A 17,127-nucleotide genomic window follows, 5' to 3' on the forward strand; every position below is an offset into this window, starting at 1 on the left:
ACAAGGCTTTGATGTAGCGCATGCATATCAGACACCCAGGATGTGGGACTGAGTGGGGAAAGGTGGGGCACTGATCTGGAGGGCCAAGACTATCCAGTGTGCCATGGAAACGGGTCCTTAGGCAGAGGTGACGTGAGAAAATGACCCTCCTAGGAATTCCCCCAAATATTTGTGATGGCTTTGGTGTTCCACGGGATAGTGTTCAAAGCAAACTTGTTTAGTTCTAGTGGAGTTGGAGAAGCCCTGGTGAGCCTGAGTTATGAAAGTGTCAGAATTCTAATTTCCCATCGATGGACTCTGCTTAAAAATACACCATCTCCTCTGGAAATCTCTGCTTCGAAAGGTTTCTTGAGCTGTGGCTGGAGTTTTCTCTACCTCTTGGTCTTCATGCCAGATGGGGCTTTTATTGTCTGTTGGGGCCACCTTCCTATACTGATCCTTGAAAGTTGGTGCATGTAATGCCCTATCCTGGCCCCTAGCCTCTGTACCTTGTCATGGCTGAGCAGTCAAATGTTTCTGATACGTCCTAAGATATGACTTCTGGGTCCCTCATAAGCTTTCAGCAGTCTTACCTGCCCATGGAGCATGTCCATATAGGCCATCCATCGAGATGCCTTAAGATTTCCTTCCAGTTCTTTGGCCTGTATTTGTATACTGAGTACATATGTCCACATCTGGTCAATCCATATCCATGAGAAGTACAGGTAAAACATCATATCTGGCAGTAGCCTTCAGAAGCTTGCAGACCTTCCCATGCAAGTGGGTATTTTAAAGTTGATTTTGTTGATTTCAGAGTCGCTGTTGATGTTTTCGAAGAACCTGACATTCTTGTTATATGGCCAGTTTGCTTTGTAGGAAACCTAAGAGGAGATAATTTCCTATTTTCATGAGAAATGTGTTGTTTCGAAAGAGAATTTAATTGTCATCCAAAATTTGCTCTTTGGGGTTAATTATTGAAGTTGCACATTTTCCCCTGCCCACAAAAATCGTGTTCTAATCTTCTTCGCTTGTGTCTGAGCAAACTGAACGCTGTTGATGTCACCTTGGCATTGCTGAGCAGAACCACAATGGTATTTTGCTTGAAGCTGTCTGTTCTGGCATCAGCTTACGTAAGCAGAAACACCTCCATTTCAAAGACAGTACAAAGGCAAATGGCGAGCACCTGCTTCCGTCAGGGGTGCAGTGGAAGGCTCTGGAGCTCGGACTCTTGACTATGGAAGAGCCTAGCTCCACTACTTACTATCTGGGTGACTGGAGGAAAGTCAGCTGTAAAATGGGGTGAGGGGGTAACATCTATTTTTGCAGGTTTGTTGCAGGGTCTAAATGGTCCAGTATATGTGTGTGACACATTGTAAGTGGCTCTAACGTGGTGGCTATGTAATATATATTTGTCTGTTTTCTACAAATATATGGTGCACTTTGGCTGTTTCTCCTCAATGGGCATCTTTAGGCAAGAGGAGATTAGGAGAGATTGGGGTTGCCTTTAACCCTTGTTTTGCAGTAAGAGAGAATTCGCTCATTGTTGCAATATATATTTATAGAGAGCCTACTCCAGGTGCTGTGTTAGATGTCCAGGAACGAAGATGAGAAAGGAATAAGTCCTGCCAGTAAGGAGCTTGCTTTGTCCTTGGGAGGCAGGGCAGTGACCTGGTACTTGCTGTGCTGAAGCGCAGTGTGCTAACTGCTATGATGGGGATGGAAGGGGTGGTATGAGAGCGTCAAGGAGGGCTTCTAATTTAAGTGCAGAAATGAGTGGATATTAGCCAAGTGGAGGGATGGGAGGGTTGGAGGAGAGTGATCCGGGCAGAGAGAGTAGCATAAACACCAGCCGGCAGGAGAGAGAGAGACTGGCATGTTCCGAAAATTGTAAGCAGGTCAGAATGGTGGGAGTAGAGTATGTGGTGAGGATGGCAAGAGAGGAGTCTGGAGAGGTGGCAGCGGCATCAGGTGGAGGTGACCTCGTCCACTGTGGTGCAGTATCTTGACTCCCCATCCAGGTGATTTGATGGGAAACTGGTCCACTTGGGCTCCCGTCTTTGTTCTGCCCAGTGGGTGTGGGTCAGTCCCTGACTTCACTGGGTCTTCGTCCCTCACTGTGACGGGAGGCTGTTGCACTGTGGTCTCACATTTGTTTTTGTTTTCACTTTGTGGGGTCCAGATTCCTTCCCTGCTCATCTCCTAGAGGGTGTGTAAGTCCTTCTGAGGCACCATCTGCAAGGTCCTCACGGGTGCCATCAGTCGTGGCCACCTGTGTGCTGGGATTTGGGGATAACTGCTGGGCTGGTAGTAGATTTACTTCAGGACTTTCCTTCTGGTCGTCGTCAACTTTCAATTTCATGTTACCATAAACGTGAAAAGTCTATTTGAAGTTCCCTCAAGGTGGTATATTTTGCCCATTGCTTCTTGAGGAGGCTAACACGGTTGGCCACTTCCGGGAAATGAATCTGGAAGCCGCTTGTCGTTCATTCCTGCAAACGCATGGAATGTTCCCTATGTATTTCCATGCTTCACTGATTTTCCTCAGGAGGTCCTGACCCTCTGAAATGCCCTTTTCCAAACCTGTGTGCTTGGCCAGCTCCAACTTTGACGTCCATGATTAGCTTCCAAGTCTCTATCGGAGCTTTCCCGACCGCCTGCAGGAAGGATTCAGTGCACCTCCCTTTTCGATGATCCCTCCCCACACCTCTGCCGGAGCACCTGACACACCCTCCTGCCCTGGTGAAGGTGCACATCTCCCCCGGCTGACTGGGAGCTCCTCAGGAGTGGTGACCACACCTGCTCCGTCTTTGCATTGCCAGCGCTTGACCCACGTCTGGCAAATGTTAAGTCCCCACTAGATGTGAACTGAATTAATGAGTGAGTGAGCAAGTAGGCAAATGAATGAATTAACAATTCTTTCCTTGAGATGGATATGAAATGAGGTCTGATTTGCAACTAGGAGAGGGAAATGCATAGTCGAGGAAAATCCATGTGGATTTCTGGTGCCCAAGAGTCTAAATAAGAGAATGTATACGGAAGTGCATAAATTGCACACAGCAATCGTTAGTTCCATTTGCTTCCTATCATTACACCCCAGGCCTAAGTGTTATACTGTAGAGATGATATCAGTTCTCAGCCAAAGACAGAGGTACTTCAGTTAAATTTGGGAGGAGTTGGATGGGAAGGACAAACAAATTTTCCCAGGTTCAAGGCTTGGGATCCCAAATGAGAAATTATTCCAAAAATAGGAACAGAGAGCAGAGTGTGAGTCTATACGGTCTTAGAAACATGCTCTCTCCGTCCTGGAGGGGAAGGGACTATTGTGGCATGCTCACTGTGTCTTAGGTAGTGTTACTGTTGTCTCATGTTTACAGCAGCCTCGTGAGATGGGGATTACAATGCCAACTTCATGTAAGCCCCAGAGCTGGGCTGCTAAGCCCACGTTCTCTTCAGGCCACCATGTTGCCTCCAGGACACATGGGGCCCCCATGAGTGTGCTGGGAGAGGTGGGGTGGCTTTGGTCGGGTAGCTCCTTTTAGAGTAGCTGCATCTCCACAAAACATGAGGAAGACACAATCTCCCTCCTTTAGTGACTAAGGGCAGCATGGTGTCTGTTCACCCCGTCACCATTCCCTGTCGCTCAGTGAAAAGGTAGTTCTGGGTGGGGAGGGGGCCCGAGGATGGAAGGTTATCTGGTCTAGCAGCTATTAGGGGAGCAGCGCGGAATCACAGTAAATAGTTGGGCATATTATTTCAGAAACTCTCTACCCCTTCTGGTGCCTGCCGCCTTTCCACCTGCCAGCCTCCCCTCCCAAAGCGTGCGCACGCGCGCGCGTACACACACACACACACACACACACACACACACACACACACACACACACACACACACACACACACACACACACACACACACACACACAATGCCCCCATGTCTGGCCGCTGTCTGTCTCTGAATGCCCCTGGAGCCTGTTTAAAACGGATCAGGGTTTATCTCTGCCATTCACCTGAGCCTGAAGCAGCTCACCTGGGGGCACTCTTCTCCCTTGACATAGAGAGGGAGAGAGTTAGCGGTCTGCGAATTGGCCAAGGAGCACTGGGCCATTCAAGAAATCAGGTAATGGGATTTTGGAAATAGGTCTGTACAGAGAGAATAGATGTCTTTTAGAAGTTAAGTGATGAACTTAAATAAAGTGTGAGAATTGAGCAATTAATTTTCTTCCTACTTGGATCCTCATCCTGTAAACTCTCCTTCCAGCTAATCTATGAATTTTCCCTTTAGCCAGCATGAATCCATTACTGCGTGTATAAGGTTTCAGCGCCCCTTGCAAAAGCCAAACCCTGCCAGGCACAGAATGTAAGAAGGACAGGGACCCTGGCCCGCCTTTTGACTCAGGGGGCTCCTGTAGCCCCCCACATCTGGTAACTGGACAATTCCTCCCAACATTCCTCATCTAACCCCAAGTCCGGAAGGGAACTGGGAAGGGACTAGATAGGGGTGGTTACAGCTGTTGAGTTTCTTGAGCCCTGTACCCATGACAGTTCATGATAAGTCTTTCTCTTTGGGGCAGCCCAAGGAGACCCATAAAACCAGAAGCCCGATGAGGAAACACAGGCGTTTCCCTGAAGGGCCCACCATGACCCAGCAGCTGCCTGGGAAACTCCTCCTGCCACCTGGTGACCCACCCACACTCGGGCCCTTTCCCCTTGGCCTGTTGCCCCACACAAGGACACACAGGTTGGGCACACGGCGGCACCCCTGCAGAGGGGGTGACACTGTTGCCCAGCCCTGAGGGACTGCGAACTCCAGGCCAGCATGCACCTCCCTTCTGCTGGGGCCACTTTCTGTACCCCCTGCCACCCACATTGAGACCACAGTGCTAAGCGAGGTAGCCCCCTCCGGATCTTTCCCCCTGTGACCCAGCCCATGGGGCCCTATGAAGCATCAAGAATGGAAACACAAAGCTGGCAGGCACGGAAGAGTCACAAGGCAAGATCAGATTATCAAGCCAGTCAGGAAATTTTGTGGTTGGGGCTCAGGGAAGGGAAGAGGAAAGGAGATCAGAGTAAGTTAGGCAGTTTGAGTCAGGAGCACATGAAGTCAAAGGGAGAGTTAGGCAGACTGCCTGGTGGAATGAAAACCTGTCAGTGACCTGGCACATCATTGTAGGGTCTTAATTATGTGGTGGCCCTTCTTCATCTGACCTTGGACCTGAAGACTTGGACCTATAGCTTTTCCATGAGGTTCTGGCGAAGGAAACCAGAATAGGCCTTCATGTGTCTCTGGGAGCACCTCTTCTTAGCATGATGTTGCCTTTCTAAAGAAGAATGATGTGCACCCTTGGGTGGAATCACAGATCACAGGCTTAGAAGATGACACCTTAAAGATCATCTGCTCCAACTATCTATTTGAATGTTGAATGTTTAGCTTGCTAAGTGGTCATTCAGTCTGGGGTTGAAGGCATTCCTTCCTGAGGTCAACTATTTCACCTTGCTCAACTCTGTCACTTAACTGTTCTTTATATTGAGTTGTAATCTTGTCTTGCCACAGCTTCTAGCTATTGGTCATAGTGCTACCTACCTCTAGGAGCCAGACATAAGTCTAATTCCTCTACTTTCTGGTCCAAACAAACATTATTGAGAATCTACTATATGCTGAGGAGACAAAGAAACTACGACACGGTCTCTGTCCTCACAGAGCTTACAGTCTTGTGGGAGGAAATTAACACGAAGATGAATTTCTACCATATTAGAAATAGGCACACAGTGCTACAAAAGCACAGAGGATGGGACCCTGACCATTCTGGATGGGGATGCTTCTGTGTTCTTCTAAACTTGGGAGACAGTCCATGCCCTCCCACTCACCCCCAAGTCATTCTTTCTTTAGGCATAACATCCCTTTCCTCCTCTGCTGAGCCTTAAGACCCGTCAACCTTCCCTCACTCTCTTCTGAACCCAGTCCTGGTGGTCTATAATCCCTTGAAGGATGGTACCCAGAGAACCAGAAACAGCCCTCTGGGGGTGCTGTGACCAGGGAAGAGAGTATGCCAACCTCTTCATTCTAAATTCTGTAAGTCCATTTATACAGCTTAGAGCAGAATTTCTGGTTGGCATCCAGAGTGGTACCTGAGACCCCTCGCGCTTTTCCCAAGAACCGCTACTTAGGTAGATCACCTCTTCCTGTGCTTTTGCCATTGATCTTCAGCCCCAAGGTCAGAGCCTAACTTTTATCCCTATTAAATATCTTCTTGCTACATTCATCTCTTCATTTCATCCTGTCAAGATCAGTTTATAGCATGATTCTGTCATCAAAACACTAGTTGCAATTGACTCACAGATTGGCTGAGCTTTGCCTTTTCTATTTTTATCAACATCAGCAGGTTTTACCCTTTTTTCTACCCCAACATCTGAGGGGTATGATTCCCTCCCATCTAGAACACGGATGACTCAACGTGTAGGCACAAAATCCTCCCTGAATATTAGGGGGCAGGGCACGTGGCAGTTGAAGCTTCACCACCTTCCTCTCTGACCTCTACTCATAATTCTCATCAGCCATTTAGAATCGCTAATTCAAACCACATTAATGATTATGTTGAAAATACAATCGCATATGACTCACCACTTCACCCCAGAGTGGCCTCCATCCCGGATCACTTGGAGAACATGTATGTATATGTGTGTGTGTATATGTATATTCACCAAGTAACTGATCTTCTTGGCTACAGGGTTATCATAAGACAACTTGTTAAATGCCTCGTTAATCCACTTAGACACACTCACACACGCCCTGTCCTCCACAGTTCTTTCATGCAGAAATCAGAATTCAGTACTGATACCTGCTTTTGAATTGTGGAATTTAAAATACCCAGAGGATAGACAAATTCATTAAGAGACCCGAGCCCTCCTCGTGGTGTTCCATGTCACAGCACCATACCCAGCTCTTTTCACGGCCAAAAGCAGCATGTGGAGGTAATTATATAACTTCAACATCCTAGAATAGATTTTCATATTAGAGTTATTTTACCTTATATACATGTTTCCTCAAGACTTCTGGCTTGGTTTACTCTTATTTCTTTTAGTCAGTTATATGTTAGCCTTTTTCATTTCCTCTGCAAAGTCAATAAAAAGTAATTACAAAAAAGTTCTGGGAGAAAAGGCTATCATCCATTTCATTGTCTGGGTTGCTTAAGAAATGTTTATTTCTGGACTGGGAATTTCTTATTTGCATTGGCTCTGCCTTTGTGTATGTATCCACTGCAAAGCAAAAATCCTTTTTCCTGAGTTGGTGAGCCTCCGAGGCCTTTGAAATGAACCCATGTGGCAGATGCTGAACAGGTGGCCGGAAGTGAAATTAACCCTTTCAGGCAATGAGTTTGCTCTCTGCTAGGACAGACCGGGAAGCAGTATTTATCACATGCCCACGTGAAAAGCAGGTTTTAGAGGATGATCCCATATTTTTAAAATATGCTATATAGTCTTTTTAAAAGCAATACAAAAAAACCCAAGAAGGAAGTTTGTTTATCAGATAAAGGTATCTTTATTACCCACTACATTTAAAATAACATCCTGGTCCTGAACCCTGCAGGAGTTAGGATGGTGTGTTCAGTAAAAAAATGCCCTTGAAGAACTTAAAATCTGGTTAAGAAAATCATTACGTTAAAAAGATGTTTTCTGCTTATAAAGATGACATATGTTTATTATAGAAAATTTGGAAAACATGTAAAAATATAAGGAAGAAAATTTAAATCACCCATATGCCACCACCCAGAGATAATCACCATTAACATTTGGTATAGTTTTTAAAAATGTGTACATGTTTAAATTTCTTTTTACAAAGTTGGGATCATATTATACACATTTAAATGAACCTTTTTTACCTACTAGAGTGATACCATTTCCCAAAGTCATTAAGTATTATTTAAAATAATCTATGGTTATGAGATATTCCATCATTTGGATGCATAATAATTAATTTAACAAATCCTTTTTTTGGGCAGTATGTTGATTAAAGCCATTGGCTATTACAAATAATATTGCAGTGTACGTTTTTGTTACATCTATAAATAGTCCCCTAGGAAAATTTCCTAAATGTAAATTTAATGGACTGAAAAACATAAATATATTAAAGGATTTAAAACATATACATGCAAGGTTTGGGCCAGTATGGTTTTTCTCATCAAAAAAGCTGTAGGCATTTACACACACTGCAACAATGAATAAGGGTACTCTGGATGTTATCATTTTTAAAATGTCTTGCCAGGCTTCCCTGGTGGCGCAGTAGTTGAGAGTCCGCCTGCCGATGCAGGGGACACAGGTTCATGCCCCAGTCTGGGAAGATCCCACATGCCGCGGAGCGGCTAGGCCTGTGAGCCATGGCTGCTGAGCCTGCGCGTCCGGAGCCTGTGCTCCGCAACGGGAGAAGCCACAACAGTGAGAAGCCAGCGTACCGCAAAAAAAAAAAAAAAAAAAAGTTTTGCCAATTTGGTGGTTAAAAAGGATATCTTATTTTGATGACTGTTTCTTTGCTTACTAGAGAAATTGAACATGATTTCTTGTTTATTGGTCATTTTTTTTTCTTTTTTTTAAATTGTGGTTTTGTGTTTTTAGCCCCATGTTTTCATGGAGTGTTCATAGTTATTGATTTTTAAAGGTCTTTGTATACTAATACTATTATTCGTTTCTGTCCCATATATTATAAATATTTTACTTGCTTTGTCTATGTTTTTTATTTTTTTAAGCTTTCAGAAATCTTCCATTTTCACGTAATCAGTGCTATCCAGTCATTTCCTTTGGAGTTCCTTCTCCTCTTTTGTGTTATTAATGCCTTTGCCACCCCCAAGATTGGCTACATTTTAATGTATATTTTTATCTTCTGTCATATTATTCAGTCTCTCTTAAAGATTTAACTCTTTAGTTTATTTGGAATGTGTTCTAATATATCAATCATACAGAGTAAAGGTTGGTTTTTATCTTCATTCCAAATGAGTCACCCCATTTGCCATCATCATCCGTAATTTTTCCCTTAGCCAGATTGACGTAGTATCTAATCACATATTAAGTTCATGCATATATATACTTAGGTCTGTGTTGTGTTTTTCTTTTCTGTTCCACTGATCATTCTGTTGTATTTTTCATAACCAAATACTCTAGTATCAGTCCTATGATCCCGTTCTCCCATAATTCTTGTCTTTCAGAATTTTCTTGTTTGGTCTACCGTATAGCCTTCCAAATCAATTTTAAATTATTTTGTTAAAATATTCCACTTGTAATTAGATTGAAATTTCATTAAATGTATAAAATATCTTGGGAAGAATTGAGTAAAACTTTGAGAGCCTTTCAGATGAAACTGACAGCTTGAACACACACGTCTATCTGTTTTTGCTTGTGATGCCTCAATAAGTGATAGCAAAGCAATAGAAAAGTTAGAGCCTATAGCAATTCAGATAATGGAAAGAGAACTCCAAGGACGTGAAATTGCACCAAATTCTTGGAGGATGGGAAGCAGAAGGAAGCTGCAGCCTGCACTGTGTGTCAAGGATGGAGGATGCAGCCAACCTGCCCCAGAGACTCTCTGGACCAGCAGAGGGCAAATGTATTGGAGGCTGGAGTGAGAACTAGGGCTGAAAACCGGGGATTAGGTGAAGTTACGTATGTACAACAGATAACTTCTGTGTCCTTTCCAAAACTCCACTGGGAGAAGCGCCCAAGGCCAGACACTTATGCCCAGGAAAAATAGAAGGTTCTTTCCTATACAATTGCACACACTGTCAGGAGAAAGCGATGTGTCTATGGGGGTGCTCGTGGATTCTTCCTAAAATTTAGTTTTGCTTCTCAAGGCAAATATTTTCCAAAGGTTATCATTTTGATGTCTCTCTTGAGGGTTATATTCTACTTCTCCTTTGTTGCCTAAACCCTTCCTTGACTAAATATTGGTTTTGTTTTTTCCCCATGAAGAAGGTGGGTAAATCCTCTCCATCTGCTTATACTTAGAACCTATCTCTCATTTCTTACTAATGAATGATGGTTGAGGTAAACTTATATTGTTACCATCTCTTGCTCTTTCTAATAAGGGTTTCTACTGATGTCTCCCCCACTTACTTTTCCAAGGCTCCTCTCTGACTTATGAGGGGCAAGGTGTGAACCCGTTTTTCTTCAGTCTGGCTCTGTACCTATACCATGTCTGATGGATCTGCCAATGACATAGTAATCAGTATAGTTTCTGGCATGTAAATAACATCTATCCCTAGGTTCCAGTCGCATTGGAAATTTCTTCCTGTTTTTAATATTCCTGTTGTCACTTTCCTTAGAATATATAAAGCAGACTGTCGCACATCTGTGTTCATCTCTTCTTAGGTGCAGTATGAGATTATTTTTGTTTATGCATATATTCAAATTATGTGAGGATTTCCAAATGAGTGGGAAAGCTTACTATGACCTGGAGTCACAGGAACTCACCGGATAAATAATATCTGAATGAAGACGTAAAGGATGGATGGGATTCAAGTTGATAGAGCAGATTATGGAGGAGACTCCTGAGTTGGGTAAGAGCATCGAGATACAATGACATCAGTTGAGTCCAAGCACAATAAAGAGAAGGTTTTCTGCTCCTGGGGAGGATTCGTAGAGGGCACTCATGGTAGATTAGTTTGGAAAGACAGGTAGGGACCAGGTGATTGTGAGTCCTGAATACCAAGAAAGGGAGTTTTATGTTTGAGAAATCACATCAACCGGAAGTTTCACATGTTGAAAGATGTGTTCCAGAAGGATTGGGAGCAACCCCCAAAGGGAAGAAGCTGTCTTACAAGTTCTAGGGAGAGCCAGGTCGGGGCACCTGTGGGAGGGCTGGTCCCTGCACATGGTGGTGTCTGTCATCTCCCTAAATAAGCACCCAAGCCAGTGCACAAACACAGAGAGCCTGACCAAGAAAAACAAAGACCTTTCGACAAAAGATGAAGTACTTAGGGAATATCGGGGGATGAAGGAGACATCAAATTCCTGGATCTCAGGAATTCACTCACTGGTGTGGGGAGAGAAGTGGACATTGCTTACGGAGCAGCATGGAACTTGTTACCCTTGTGTTCAGAGCAAAGGAGGAAGGAGTCAGGAAAAGGGGCAGATGGCAAACACAGACACCCCCGCTGGAGGAGAGAGGAGAGGAAGCCACAAAGGTAAATGCAGCTGCTCCAAGGCAGGCATCCAGTGTGACGAGAGTTCTAAGACTCCACAGCTCCAGCTTTGACGTCACAAACAATTTCTTAAGGAAGTGATGGAGCAAACTGTCATCCTTAATCAGCCGTGCCCACGTTAGCCTGGGGCTTGGCTTACGTTCAGGGTAAATGGAAACAGGAGAACCCAGTACTGCTAGTTCAGTTTGCCTTTATTTAGTTTATTAAGTCAGATGTAAAAGCTAAAATCACAAGGTAAAAGGAATGGCCACACATCAAGGGGATCCTTTTCGTGTCCTCTCGTACCAGGAAACTGACCTTTAGCAATAAGCACGTGCCCAAGTAATGCAAGTACCTTTACTTGAAAAAATAGGAAAATGTACTGGTATTTTTCTTATCATAGACATAATATATGCTCATTGAGGGGAACACAGTTAAATAAAAATCATATTATTTTCACCACCATCAAATATTAGCATACTGGTATATTTTCCCACTCTTTATAAATATGTATATATAAACATATAAAATATATAAACATAAAATATAAAAATATACGAACATTAAGCATATATAACTATATATATACACATACATATAAATACTCTAAAAATAGGATTCCACTGCACATTCTGTTTGGTAACCTTAAACAGTACAAATTCAAAGATGCCAAGATATTCTCTCTTTTTGGCAAAAATAATAAAAGCAAACAAAATGTAATTTTAAAGAAGCTCTTTTTTAGCAGAGCTAATAAGAGCTATGTATATGGGGTGAGAGGGGGAAGTGGGTACTACTCCTCTGTAAGGAAGGTCGTTTTACATTTCACGATCACCGACCTGCAGAGCCTGCAGAAAGCCATGCAAATGTTTTGCGTGGTCACAGCTGCCAGTTGGAAAACACTCCTCTGATACCTGAGAAAGAAGCATGAGACCCGATACAGACACAAGAAGAACCATCCATCGTAGGAGAGGGCAGCAAACTTAACTTACTTTAAAATACTTAAAATAAAATGAGACCCTGAGGAAAGAACGCTTGAGTCCATTCCCATAAGTCCTGTACCATCGTGGGTTTAGGTTTCCAGTTAATGAGATGTACTCTGAGTTCACTCATTCATTTAACAATGGCAGATACTGTTCTAGGTGCTGGTGTCACTGTAACAGAGCAGAAAAACTTCCTGCCTTCTTTGAGTTTACCTTCTTGTCACAAGAGGCAAAGAATAAATAAAATATTTGATGTGTCAGTTGGTAAAGAGCACAAGAGACAACATTAAGTATAGAAGGGGATTGGGGGTGCCAGTGATGAGGGGGTGAAATTTTAAATAGTGCGGGTCAGAATGGGCCTCACTGAGAATGGAGATTTGAGCAAAGTCCCAAGGGAGGTGATGGAGGGAGTCATGAAGCTACTTGACAAGAGGTGTTTTGGGCAGAGGGAATGGCAGGTGCAAAGGGCTTGAGGCGGGAGTGGGCCTGGAGGGTCCAAGGCACAGAAACCAAAGAGAACACAGGGAAGGCAGACCGAGCAAGGGCTAGTGAGCTCCTGAGCAGTCTGGGAAAACTCAGGAAGATTTTGGACGGGGGAGTACAGGCTCTGACTTAGGGTGAGCCTGGGGGCTGTGTGAAGACCGCGGTGCACGTAAACATAGAAGCAGGGGCACCAGAAGGGAGGTCAGGGCTGGTAGCGGCAGAGGAGCCACTGGGGAAGTAGAATCTCCAGGGATGAGGGTGGGAGCTGCGGGGTCCAGTCTTCTCTGCCCATGTGGAAACTCCCTCACCGCCAACGTTGGAGGATGGGGCTTGAGCTCTTTACAGCCATGCACAAAGTGGTGCCTCAGTAAGGCTTGTGGATGGATGGAGAACCAAGAAGAGAACAAGGAGCATCCTGGTGCTGGAGGCCACTGGTCAGGGCAGCGTCGGGCAGGCACGGGAAGGGGCAGCTGGTGTCCTCACCCCGGCAGAGAGACCAGGAGGGGACAGACAGCAAACACGGGCACCGGCTCCCCGTGCAGGAGGGACGGCAGCCTGCAGAGCTGGCATCTCAGTAGAAAGGAGCCCTTGACCCCTCAGGGGTCCGCATGCCTCTTCTGATCATCTTCCCAATTCGCTTGCTTCTTTCTGTCATCTGTACCCCTGGGGACAGTCTGTTTGATGCTCATTATAGTTTTCTCTTTAATTCAGCTTCAGAACTGGTATAACTCAGGCATGGTATAATTCATCGGTTGGGCTCTCAGTTTAGGTCCCAGCTGCTAAGGCTATGTAGGCAAAGATGTTGCACAATTTTTTTCTATTGCTAAATGTTGGCTTTTCCCTCAGATTCTCCCCTGTTTTCCAAATATCTATATACTTATGTATATGCCTTAAGCAAGTAGAGATGAGGAGGGAGCGGGGGCAGAGATCAGCCAAGTCACATTGTGGATGGAAAATGTGCAGTCGTGATTCCATTCTAAACTGACTACTGATTCCTTGTATAATCCGAGTCACCGATCTGTAAAATGGAAAAATAATATCTGCTCCTCATCTAACACAGAGAGAGCTCATAAATATCCAGAGAGCAGCCCCTCACTGTTAGGAAAGTCTCTGTTTTCTACCCTGTGGGTCATTTATTTCTGAGGGTGTCTGGTGGGCCCATGAAGCTGTCCAAGAAACAAGGATGGGCCCCAAACAGCTTCCCCTCTATGGGCAGATCACTCCCTTACTGGTGAGGCTATAAGTTCCACACCACGAATAGTGGTCTGTGGTATAATTACTACTTTTATATGTTCTTAAGTAGGTATTAGTTTGCTAGGGCTGCCATAACAGAATTACACAGACTGGGTAGCTTAAACAACCGACATTAATTTTCCCACAGTTTCAGAGGCTGGAAGTCTGAGATCAAGGCTTTGGCCGGTTTGGTGTCTTCCGAGGCCTTTCTCCTTGGCTTATAGACAGTCCTTACGTGGTCTTACCTCTGTGCAAGCACGCATGTCCTGCACTATTAAATCTCCTCTTCTTATAAGGACACCAGTCATATTGGATTAGGGCCCACTGTGAAGATCTCATTTTAACTTAATTAGCCCTTTAAAGACCTTATCTCCAAATATGATTATATTATGAGGTACTAGGGGTTAGGACTTGAACATGCACATTTGGGAGGGGGGCATAATTCAGCCCATAACAAGGTCTAATCATTCATTTGACAAGTATTTACTGAGCCCTTACTGTGTGCTGGGCAGTTAGCTCAGCTGACCAGGGCACAGTCACGGTCACATTGTCATGTTAATGGGTCGGTTGATTTAGACTCCGTGTGTATCCCTGACCAAGGAGACACAAGAACATGGAAGAAATTGGGCAGTGCTTCCACCATTATTGTTGAAACAGCCCTAAGCATGTGCAGTAGGTGCACCAGGAGACCATATTCAGGAATAAAGGCAGATATGCTCCAGCTAGAAGAAAGATGCTGGGCCCATGGGGAGAACCCAGGACTGTGGTGTCAGAGATGAAGGCTTTCCCCTTTAGGTGTGCTCCACTGGCCTTGGGCTCAGAGGAGACTTGAGGAGTATGGGCTTATGGGCCTTGAAGTGAAGGGGCCATTTGAATACTTTGATGTGTCAGTGATATCATGGGTCAGGGCCTGGAATGACTCAGCCATGGCACATAGTTAGCAGCTGTTGATGGAGTCATGTGGGATGGTAAGTGGAGGGCAGTGTCAAGACAGTGGGTGGGCACCTGAGACACTCAGCCGCGGGTGAGGAGAATACTAACCTAGAAGCAGAAGCAAACGAACACGGTGAAACAACACTGGACACAGTCATGGGCTTTGCTTTTACTTATCTTAAACCTTTCATATTTATTATGACTGATCTTCCCAACAAACTTGTTGAGTGAGTAGGGCAGGTACTATTGATGCAGTAAGTTAAATGAGGCAGTGAGGTCCAGAGTGGTCAGGTGACAGGCTGAGGCTACACACCTGATTAATCAAAGAGCTGTTTCCTGGTTCCCTTTCCTGAGCTCATTCCCCGTCAGCACTGAGACTAGCTGTGATGTTTGTCAGCAGTGATTTGAAAAGGAGCCCATCCTGTCCTTTTAGGCTTTGCGGGGGAAAGTATTTCTGCTGGGCCTGAACCTTGCCCATCATATGTCAAGAGAAATGCTGCAGGGGGTGAACCAAAGGTACCTCTTATCCCTGAACATGACTGGGTCATGGCAAAGCAAAGGAAGCCTAGTCCCCCTTCCTTCCTTAATGCCTAGAGGGTAAAGATAGTCTCCACTCTCTTTCCCCTGGGCCACACTCTTGGCCTTTCTTGGCTGCCTAGACTCAGAGTCTCTCCCAAGCAAAGGACAGTCTTTCCAGTGTAACTGCAAAGAACAGAGCCCTGGGACTGCTTCCTCTGGGAAACCCTCCTTGACCCCCCAGACCTGAGGCAGGTGTCCATCCCTTCTGCTCCATTGCTCCCAACACTCTTGTGGTACCAACAGCTTTGACTGACAATTGCCCATTGACGTTTCTAAAATCCCTGCTGGACTGTATGCTTCTCACAGGCAGGGGACAGTCCCTCTTGATCACCAGATCTGCCCCCAAGGTGATCACATTGCTCAGGAATACTTATGGAAGGAATGGGAAGAGGAAACAAAGGAGTTAGTGAGAGTTTACAAGATCTTTACACCTGTTTCCCCAAAGTTCCACTCTAGTCATAGAGATTGGGCGTGGAACAGATCACTCATTACTGGAGCTGGTCCATGGTGGGTGGCTCCATTGTGACTACAGTGAGCCCGAGGAAGATGGACCAAAAGGCTGGGTGGTGAGAGGCAAACAAGGACCACCCCCAGGATCACTTACTTGGAAGGAAGGAGGGATGGAGACAAGAAGGATAGTTTCTGTGACCTTAGAGGGTAAGTGATGGGAAGAATGACATGGAGTTCCAGTGGAAGTAGGGTAAGAGCTATTGCTCATGACCAGTGGAAGTAGGGTAAGAGCTATTGCTCATGATGAAGGCTAAGAGGGTTGGGTCAGGCCTGCCGTGCCTCATCTTGGCAGCTGCGCACGATGTCACCTGTGCAGTGCAGACTTTGAGCTTTGAAACTGAACTGTTATAAAAAGACAGGGTGAAACAAATCTAAACATGCAGAATGCAAATTCCAAGAAATTAAAAAACGTGATGACCTTTTCTCAAAGCCCGAGGCAAATAGCATTCAAAGAGGACATTGATATATGTGGTGATTGTTGCCATTTCCTAACTCTGAAATAGAGGCTGTTCTGGCCCGTCTCACACATGGCTATTATGTAGAACAAGCCATAAAATATGACAGTAAAGCACTTTGCGCACATCAAATGCTACACGGCTGATACTTACTACTACTTCCCATCATTTAATGTCTGAAAATAAATGTCTACCATTTATAATAATTTTACGTGACTTTGATGGCTATTGACTCTTACCAAACGTGGAAAGGAGAAAACTGGTCAATTGTAGAAGCCACTGATTGCCTTGTAGGTGAAACTGCCTTATTATAATAAATCTGTTTGGGTTTCTCACATTGAAAAAAAAAAACGTTTTCATGTCTGGAAGGTTTTGAAGGTAGATAAAATGTTCTACTCACACTTTCCCCCCTAGACTCTGTCACATAGTAGGTAGTTAATATGTTTTTATCAAATGAATTAAGGATTACGTATGGTTCAAGATGAGCTAAGGCTACAAGCTTCCAGGTAGAAGGGGAGCCATCAACATTGTCCCAACCCTGACACATGGCTCTGTGACTGGAGTAAGGTCATTGGCATTGTCAGGTATTCAATACCTAACTTGTTAGGTATTGAATCCAAGTTATTTCAATACCATGCATTTCTCTAAATATTAGAACTGTCAGGTTTGAATCTTTCTCCCTCGTGCACTATGAAAATTCTTCTTATTTTATGTTCACGATTCAATTAGACGTTTTCTTGGGAAATGTCAGCACTATTTCATTGGTCAGATTAGATCCTTTTCATGCCGTTTCCCCCCCCCCCCCACCAG

This window comes from Delphinus delphis, chromosome 21, assembly GCF_949987515.2.
Source record: "Delphinus delphis chromosome 21, mDelDel1.2, whole genome shotgun sequence".
NCBI lineage: Eukaryota > Metazoa > Chordata > Mammalia > Artiodactyla > Delphinidae > Delphinus > Delphinus delphis.